Source organism: Notechis scutatus, chromosome 13 (genome assembly GCF_049901735.1).
Source record: "Notechis scutatus isolate UNSWTSFEM ecotype Mainland chromosome 13, rNotScu1.2, whole genome shotgun sequence".
Taxonomy (NCBI): Eukaryota; Metazoa; Chordata; class Lepidosauria; order Squamata; family Elapidae; genus Notechis; species Notechis scutatus.
The window spans coordinates 8154013-8163535 of record NC_142021.1 but is presented as its reverse complement, the minus strand read 5'-3'; positions in this window follow the sequence as shown (position 1 = coordinate 8163535).

Here is a 9523-nt window from a genome sequence, read left to right as displayed (position 1 = left end):
AGAATCATAAAGTACAACACTTAGTGACGGTCACAGGTTACTAATCAGCAATCAGATCATACATAGGCTACTAATATGCAATCAAAACATACTAGGAAAACAAATAAAACAATATAAAGTGTAAAGATACAAGCAACACTGGAAGAAATAGGTAACAGGAAGGATGAGAAGAAGAATAGTAATACAGTCTTGCTAAGTCATTTGACAGTGTTGTGGGAGTTAGTTGACTCCGTGGTGGTTGAACCAAGTTCAAGTCCAGGAAAATGATTGGCCTTCTTCCAACAGGAGAGAAGCTCTGTTACTCAGAGTTACTTCTTGTTGTTGGTATGATATTAATCCTGGGATTCATCTATGCTCGTAAAGGAGAACAGTTGCGGCTCAGGGTCCTTGGTGCTGTCTGAGCTTGGTGGTTTTCTTGCGGATGGTTCATTACCCAACTAGGGAACATCATCAGTACTAGAAGGGAGTGGACATTGTGGAGAAAAACTGTGGCATCCTTAGTGCTCTCTGAGCTTGGTTGTTTTCTTGCAGACGTTTCATGACCCAACTAGATCACATCATCAGTGTTAGAAGAGAGGGAAGTTGGAGGAGGAGGAGAACTATGGGGTAGCTTGGTTGTTTTCTTGCAGATGTTTTATTACCCAACTGGGTCACATCATCGGGGCTAGAAGAGAGGGAGGAGGAGGAAGAGGAGGAAAGGAAGGAAGAAGAGGAGAGCTGTGAAGTCCTTGGTGCTCTCTGAGCTCGGTTGTTTCCTTGCAGACATTTCATTACCCAACTACGTGACATCATCAGTGCTAGTGAGTGTGGGGTCCTGTTGTGTAGAGCAGGGGTCCCCAACCACGTCGCGGACGGTACCGGTCTGTGGAACAACTCCTATCAGGCCTGGCTTGCTGGCGCGCCATCTTTTTGATGAAAAGTGCTTCGGTGAGCTTTTCGGGTAGAAAGCTCACGGGCATTTTCATCAAAAGATAGCGCCCTCGTGAGCTTTTCCGGGTAAAAGCCATTTCTCCGGAAGCTCACGAAGCTAGCGCCATCTTTTTGATGAAAAAGTGCTTCCGGTGAGGTCACGGAGCACTTTTCATCAAAAAATAGCTGATCCGGTACCGGCGCGCGCCAGCTGATGCGGTACCGGCTGCGGCGTAAAAGGTTGGGGATCACTGGTGTAGAGTTGTAATTGCAGGAATGTTCCAATCTCGGATGGCAAACCTCAGATAAAAAATACAACTCAGGCAAACAAAGTCACTAATCTAAAGGAGGATTAGAGAGAGGAAGTAAACATATGTTAGACTTTAACTAGAGATAATTAATTGTATTAATTACTGTGCTAAACAGTAACGAAAGTTAAGCAGTAACCAAAGTTAACCAATGATGGAGGATAACTAAAAATGTGTATAAATGCAAGACTAGACTCCAATAAAGATCATCATGATTCAGTTGTTCATGATCAAACAACCCGACTGCCTCGTCATTACAACACTGTTGTCCCCACAAGCTGCTTAAAATCTTAGTGGGCAGAAAATGCTGGCCTCTCCTACACAACACCGTTGCTTGGTTGTGGCTTTTAGGAAACTGCAGACTTTTTCCGAGACTCTTGAACCAAGAGTCCTGGGTGACTTTCTGAGTTTTCCTGGGGACCCTCTCTTGTGTCAACATTCAGTCTTAAGAGAGAGATGAACCGAATTGGAAGGGACCTTGTAGGTCATCTAGTCCAACCCCCTGCCCAAGCAGGACGGTACAGGAACTGGGCTTGGCTAGTCTAGTGAAGAGAAGGAGCAGGGGAGACAGGATAGCAGTCTTCCAGTATTTGAGGGGCTGCCACAGAAAGGAGGAAGGGGGTCAAGCTATTCTCCAAAGCACCCGAAGGCCAGACAAGGAATAACGGATGGAAACTGACCAAGGAGAGATTCAAACTGGAAATAAGGAGGAATTTTCTGACAGTGAGAACAATCAACGAATGGAACAGAAGTTGCCCTCGGAAGTTGTGGGAGCATCATCACTTGAGACTTTCAAGAAGAGACTGGACTGCCATTTGTCAGAAATGGTGTAGTAGGGTCTCCTGCTTGGGCAGGAGTTGGACTAGATGACCTACAAGGTCCTTACCAACTCTGATTATCTGTTATCTGTTATCAGGAGACCCTACTACACCATTTCTGACAGATGGTAGTCATTCTTGCGATCAGGAGAGGAAAAGAAATGGAGGCTTGAGCTGGAATTTTGAAAGGACGCATCACGAGAAGGGGCCACTCCATGCTTTCAATGCCTTAATCCTCCAAAGCAACATTTCAGAGAAAACATTTTGACATCTTTCGGGTGACAAGCTCATAATTTGATTGGAATATCCTGGTGAGTCCAGAACAATTAACAGAGAGAGGATGTTTTTCTAAAAAAAAAAAAAGCAAAAACTGGCCTTCTTTGGATCTGAAAACCTTCCCAGGGGTTTAGCAGAATAACAGAGTTGGAAAAGACTTTGGAGGTCTTCTAGTCTGACCCCTCAAGCAGGAAACTGTTTCAGACAAACGGTTGTCCAGTCTCTTCTTAAAATGTAATTGCAGGACATTTTCTGGTGTTCCTTGAAAACAGACCCCACTTTGCAGTGCCAAAGGTGAGGCATTCGGACAGCTTCCACCGATCCAATCTGTGTCCTTTGTATCTCGGCTTAAGCAGCTCCCAAACCCAGGATTTCCCTCTTCTTGCAAATGCTTCCAGTTTTGTTGTGGTTTTTAAGGGATGCCAAGAAAAAGAAAGCGTCTGCTTATGGACTAATTTGGAAGACATGGGAGTGGAATACATCTCATTAGCAGCTCTCAAGCAGAATAATAGAATAACTCACTTAGCAACATACATTTTGGGCTCAGTTCTGGTTGTAAGTTGAAGACTATCTGTACGATGCAACCTACAGGGCCATCCTTGCAAAGATCTTTTTTAAAAATAATAATAATTGATTTTTGTATTAATTACATTTCTTAGTGCTTAATAAACATCGTGTTGTCTGGGTATTTAATTTGTTTAACAATTCTGATTATATTCTTAAACTCCACCCCATTTTTCCCAACCATTGGTAAAATAAATCCCATGTTTGATAGTATTCTGTGTCTTCTTTCTACTTAATTTTCCATGTCAGTCTATCCATTTCTGCACAGTAGAATAGAATAGAATAGAATAGAATACCTTTATTGTCATTGCATTCCATGAATACAATGAAATTTGAAAGCTACTCCAGCACAGTGACCCAAACACCACATCACAATCACACTACAAAGTTTTAAAAATTAAAAATAATTATAATAATAGGACTAGATCACAAATGCACTGTTTGATTCAAGACAATTACTGTCTTGGAAAAGAAACTGTTTCTCAATCTATTAGTCCCCATTTTAAGACACCTATAACGCCTCCCTGATGGTAACAGATCGAAATAGGAATGTCCAGCATGAGAACGGTCTGTGGAGATTTTTAGTGCCTGGTTAGTATCTTCTTAATTATCTCTTCGTCTCACTGTGTTTCTTCATTTTTTCAATGTTACGCGAATATTATAACATGTAATATTAAATACATACTTTTCTTATCCAATTTTTCTGTTATTATACCTAATAAAAACAGTTCTTGATTGACAACCTTCAGCAGAACCAGATCAGTTCTATAGCCACTTATCCCAGGATTGCAGAAATACAGAATAGGAGTTAGAAGGGACCTTAAGAGGTCATCTAATCCAACCCTCCTGCTCAGGCAGGAAAACCCTGTTTTCATTTCAGACAAATGATTGTCCAATCTCTTTTTAAAAACTTCCAGGGTTAGAACATCCTCAGCTTCTTCTGGAGGCGAGCCTTTGTTCTTTTATTCCACTCGTCTTTCCAGAACACAGGTGACCTGAAAGAGTAAAATTGTGGTTTAAAAAGAAAATAATAATTGGTGATTAATTGTTCTACCAACCAATGTTTAAAGTACCAAAGTGTTTAGTCCTCCAAAGTTGCCTCCTCCATTTTGTGGGACAGATTCATCCTCTCCCACCAAGTCTCAAATATGTGGGTGCACAGATGCTTACATAGTTGAGGAAATTCCACAAATTCCTGCAAGGAGAAGTAGAAGCATTTGCAGATATATGTCTCCAGCTGTTCCAAACGGCTTAACCTTGAAGCAAGGATGGAGTAAAAACATTGGGTGGCCTTACAATATCTCGGTAACTCCTAGAATTGTCCAGACTCCTACAATAGGCAAAGCACCCATGAATCAGGTCATAAATTTGACCACCCGGTGTAGAAGATACCTTGAAAACTCTCCAGAAGACAGACCTTAATGCCTTCGACAGCTTCATTCGCCCCATTATAAGTTTCTTGAAATTGAGGGAGAAGAAAAAGAAGGCAGTTTTAAGGCTGAGAAGAGGTACATTCTGGATACCTTCAAAAATCTTGCTTTTTCTCCAAGTGTTTTTGGCTTTATTCCCTTTTTAAAAAATGCATTCCTCAAGAGCAAACAATAGATACAAACTCAAGGTAAACCGCACCAAACTTGATTGCAGGAAATACGACTTCAGCAACAGAATGGTCAATGTCTGGAATACTCTACCTGACTCTGTGGTTTCTTCCCCAAACCCCAAAAACTTTAACCTTAGACTGTCTACTATTGACCTCACCCCTTTCCTAAGAGGTCTGTAGGGGGCGTGCATAAGCGCACCAACGTGCCTACCGTCCCTGTCCTATTGTTTCTTTTATTTTTCTTATATGTATCAATGAATTCATAACTATGTTTTTACTTATACCTATTATCTTGTAAGCAATTGACAAAAAAAATAAAAAATAAATAAAAATAAAGAGTCTTGAGCATCTCCAATACTAACTTATTATGGAGAGACAAATCTCGCAACTCATTTCAAAGGAAAAGAACAGTGCCCTCTAGTGGACAAGGTTCTATATATCATCAGGTTTGGTTGTTTTTTAAAAAATTGTTTTGAAAAAAAGGAAGGTGTGTGTTTGTGGCTCTTTATATATATGTATCTCTGTGTGTGTGTGTCTACGTATAACTGTGCACTTATCTGTGCATATGTTTGTGTATATATGTGTGTGTGTGTGTGTGTGTATAACTGTCCTACTGTCCCCATTTATTCGTATTCATTTATTATGTACAGTATGTATGTATACCAATTTATACTTATGTTTATATGTTATGTTCATACTTATATTGTTTTCTCATACATGCTTGACAAACAAATAAAATAAATAAATAAAAATATAGGTGTGTATAAACTACGTTTCTGTGTATTTGTGTATATCTGTGTGCATACATATATATGTGTGTGTAAATATCTATCATCTACTTATCTATCTCTATCATCTATCTATCCATCCTCCATCCATCCTTTCCCTTCCCCTCTCTAATCTCCATCATTCTATCACTCTATATCTACTCTATCTATCCCTCCCTCCATCCATCCATCCATTCACCCACCCACCCACCCATCTGTCTTTAACTTTCTGTCATTCACCTCTGTCTGTCTGTCCGTCCATCCATACCTATTTGTCTATCAACTATGATCTATCTACGTATATCTCTGTCCCTCTCTCTGTGTGTGTCTGTATGTATATGTATATGCATATGTATTTGCATATGTATAAGTAAAAATGTGTTTATGTGCATGTTAAACTGTACATGTATTCATGTGTATATTTTGTGTATATCTGTGTGCATACATATATATGTGTAAATATCTATTATCTACTTATCTATCTCTATTATCTCTCTATCCATCCTCCATCCATCCTTTCCCTTCCCCTCTCTTATCTCCATCATTCTATCACTCTATCTACTCTATCTATCCATCCATCCATCCATCCACCCACCGACCCACCCACCCGTCTTTAACTTTCTGTCATTCACCTCTCTATCTGTCTGTCTGTCCGTCCATCCATATCTATTTGTCTATCAACTATGATCTATCTACGTATATCTCTGTCCCTCCCTCTCTCTGTGTCTGTATGTATTTCCATATGTATAAGTATAAATGTGTTTATGGGCATGTTAAACTGTACATGTATTCATGTGTATATTTTGTGTATATCTCTGTGTGCCATATGCACATAGGCGTACTCATGCATATAAGTGTGTGTCCCCGTGTGTATGTGTATTTATATTGCACGTGTGTGTGTGTGCGTGCATGTATGCTTGTATATACAACTTCCAAAAAGGCTGCTGCTCCATCGCTCCGTCCTGAAAGCAGCTTCCCCAACCTGGCGCCCCGAGATTTGCTGTGGGAGGGGGACAACGGAGACCCCAAACCCTCTTTGCAACGCTCCCTGCGCGGCAGCCAAAAAGAACTCAGCCACCAGAGGGCGCCCCGTTGGGGAAAGACTAAGCTAAACCTTCCCGGAGGCGGAGAGGAAGCGGAGGCGGGGCAAACTCAGAAGGCGGGGCGAGGGCGCGTCATCCCCCCTCGCTCCTCCTTTCTTCCTTCTCTCTCTCCCCCCTCTCCTCCTTCCCGGAAGTTCCATCGCCAAAACCCATCCGACGCTCGGGAGGAAAAAGCGCCCCGCTCCTTCCGTTCCGGTCTCCATTCGGGCCCCCCCCTCCCCCCCGACGCTGGTTTTCCCCGATATCCAGGCAGGTCGTCGGTGCGGCCGCGGAGCGTCCCGAGGCGCCTCCGGGCGGGCTGTGGGCGGAGCAGGAGGAGGAGGAAGGGGAGGCCGTCCGGCGGGGAAGGGGGCGGCGTCGCCCCGCCTGCGCCCCGCCTGACTCCGGCGCCACGTCTCGGAGGAGGAAGGGCGCCTCGGGCCGAGCCGAGCCGGGCAGGTCAGCGGGGCGAAGGGCCGGGCCGGACTTGGGAATAGAGGGAGCGGGGGCTGTGGGGCCTGCAGGGCTGGGAAGGGGGCTGTATGTGTGTGTGTCTGTGTGTATAAAAGTCACACCCTTGTGCAAACACACACACACACACACACACACTTCGAAATAACGCCTCCCTGTCTGGGGAGACTGGAGGGGGGGCTGTCTCTGGCCATGGGGGGTAGGTGGGGATGGCCTGCACACGTGTTTTGCAACACACACGCGTGTCTCTGGGTGTGTGTGAGAGAATCTGTCTGGGTCCTTCCCTTGTGGGGGTTGGGTTGTGTGTGTGTTTGTGTGCTTTGTAGGTTGCGTTGTAGGACAAGGGCTTTATGGGCTCTGTAGAGCTGGGTAGGTGTGAAGTGGAGAATAGGGTTTTGTGTGTGTTTCTATGAAGTTGGTTTATGGGTTTTATAGACCCTGGAAGGTTTAAAGGTTTGATGTGGGGTGTGTGTGTGTGTGTGTGTGTGCTTGCTTGCCTATCTGTCTGTCTGTCTGTGTATGCATCTACATTATGAAGTTGCTTGATGGGAGTGATGTAGAGGGCAACTTGTGGGTGTGGGTGTATTTGTGTGTATCCATGTACAAAGTTGATTCATGGACTGTAAGGTTTGATGTGTGTGTGTACATTAGTATGAAGTTGATTTATGGACTATATAGAGCTGGGTAGGTGTGATGTAGGATGTACATGTGTGTGTGTGTGTGTGCCTGTGTGTATGTGTATAGGCCTGGGAGTGGGAAGGTTTGATCAGTGTGTGTGTGTTTGTGTCTCTGTCTGTTTGTGTGTGCATCTATGAAGTTGCTTTATGAGCCGTTTAGACTTGAATAGGAGGGATGTAAGGTGTGTGTGTGGGTGTGTATTTGTGTGTAACAGTGTACAAAGCGGCTTCATGGACCAGGGTAAGTATAAGGTTTGATGTGTATGTGTGTACATCATTGTGAAGTTGATTTATGGATTATATAGAGTCAGGTTGGTGTAATGTAGGGTGTGTGTGTGTGTGTATATAAAGTTGGTTTATGGATTAAATAAACTTGGGAAGATTTAAGGTTTGATGTGGGGGTGTGTGCATAGGTGTGTACATGTATGAAGTTGCTTGATGGACCATACTATAAAGACCAGGTAAGTGTAAGGTTTGATGTGTGTACATCTTTGAAGTTCATTTATGGACTATATACCTGGATAGGTGTGATGTGTGGTCAAGGACTCTGAAACTGGTGGTTGTTTTAATGGATGGGTGGATTGAACACAACTAGTGAGGTCATCCATAGAGGTTAAAAGTCACTGTTGTGAAGCATTTGTCAGAGACTGGTGTTGTGAACAGAGGCTGGCAATCTGACCCCAAAAGGGGAGGTTGAGTGTGCCAATGGCTTTGACCCCGCTCCTTTCCCAAGGAACATGGGCTTGGATACACCGTCCTTTCCCTTCTTCCATCCCAGCAAGTGGTGTTAAATTAAAGCTTCTTGCCTCCAGAAGTTGTGAATGCTCCCATACTGCAGGTTCATAAGAAGAGATTGGACAATTATTTATCTGAAATGGATATAGGGTCTCCTGCTCCAGCAGAGGGTTGGACTAGAAGACCTCCAAGGTCCCTTCCAACTCTGTTTATTTTACGTTCTATGTTCTAAAGCCCGCCTGCCAAGAGAAGTCACCTCTTCCAAGATGGACATCAAGGCTTGAAATCTTGAGCATCTAAAACTGTTTTCTAAATCAGGGATCCCCAACCTTTTCGGCGCTGCGCCCGGTTCCGGCGTCAGCTGGGCGCCGCGCCCGGTTCCGGCGTCAGCTGGCGCCGCCATCTTTTTGACGAAAATCACTTCCGGTGACATCACGGAAGTGATTTTCGTCAAATCAGCGCGCCAGCGCTCTGGTGAGCTTTTTCGGGTAGAAATGGCTTTCTACCCGAAAAGCTCACCAGGCTGGCGCCGCCATCTTTTTGACGAAAAATTGCTTTTTTACCAAAAAGATGGCGGCGCCAGCAACCAGCGGCCGGTAAGGCTTGTTCCGCGGCCCGGTACCGGTCCGCGGACCGGCGGTTGGGGACCCCTGTTCTAAATGACATGAAGGAGAGGACTTGAATGTCTTTCTAACACATTTCTAAGAGATATTTTAGGTTGGCCAGTAAACATGGAACTTCTTGAGATCTTCAATAAGGTCCCACAAAAATCTTCTCCTCTTAAGTGCCCCATTTAAAGACAGCCATTGCTAGTTGCTTTCTGCATTTTGAGTAAGGAAAATCTATAATTTACCCTACCTATACTGTTCTAGGTAGTCCCCTTTACCTTGATTTTGGCTCTAGAATTAATTGTATGTGAGTTGATTCTGAGGTTCTTAGTCCTTCTTTGGCAGGATTCTTCTATACAAGTAGTCCTCGACTTAAGACCTCAACGGAGCCCAACATTTATGTCGCTAAGCAAGACATTTGTCAAGTGAGGTTTGCCCCATTTTACAACCTTTCTTGACATTTGTTAAGTGAACAATATTTGTTAAGTGAATCCCTGCAGGTGTTTAGTGGGTAACCCGATTGTTAAGTAGCTTCTCCACCAACTTTGCTTGTCAGAAGGTCGCAAAAGGGGATCAAGTGACTCTGGGATGCTGCAACCATCATAAATATGAGTCAGTTGCCAAGCATCTGGATTTTGATCACGTGACCATGGGGATCTGCAATGATCATAACTGTGAAAAATGGTCCTAACTTGCTTTTTTCAGTGC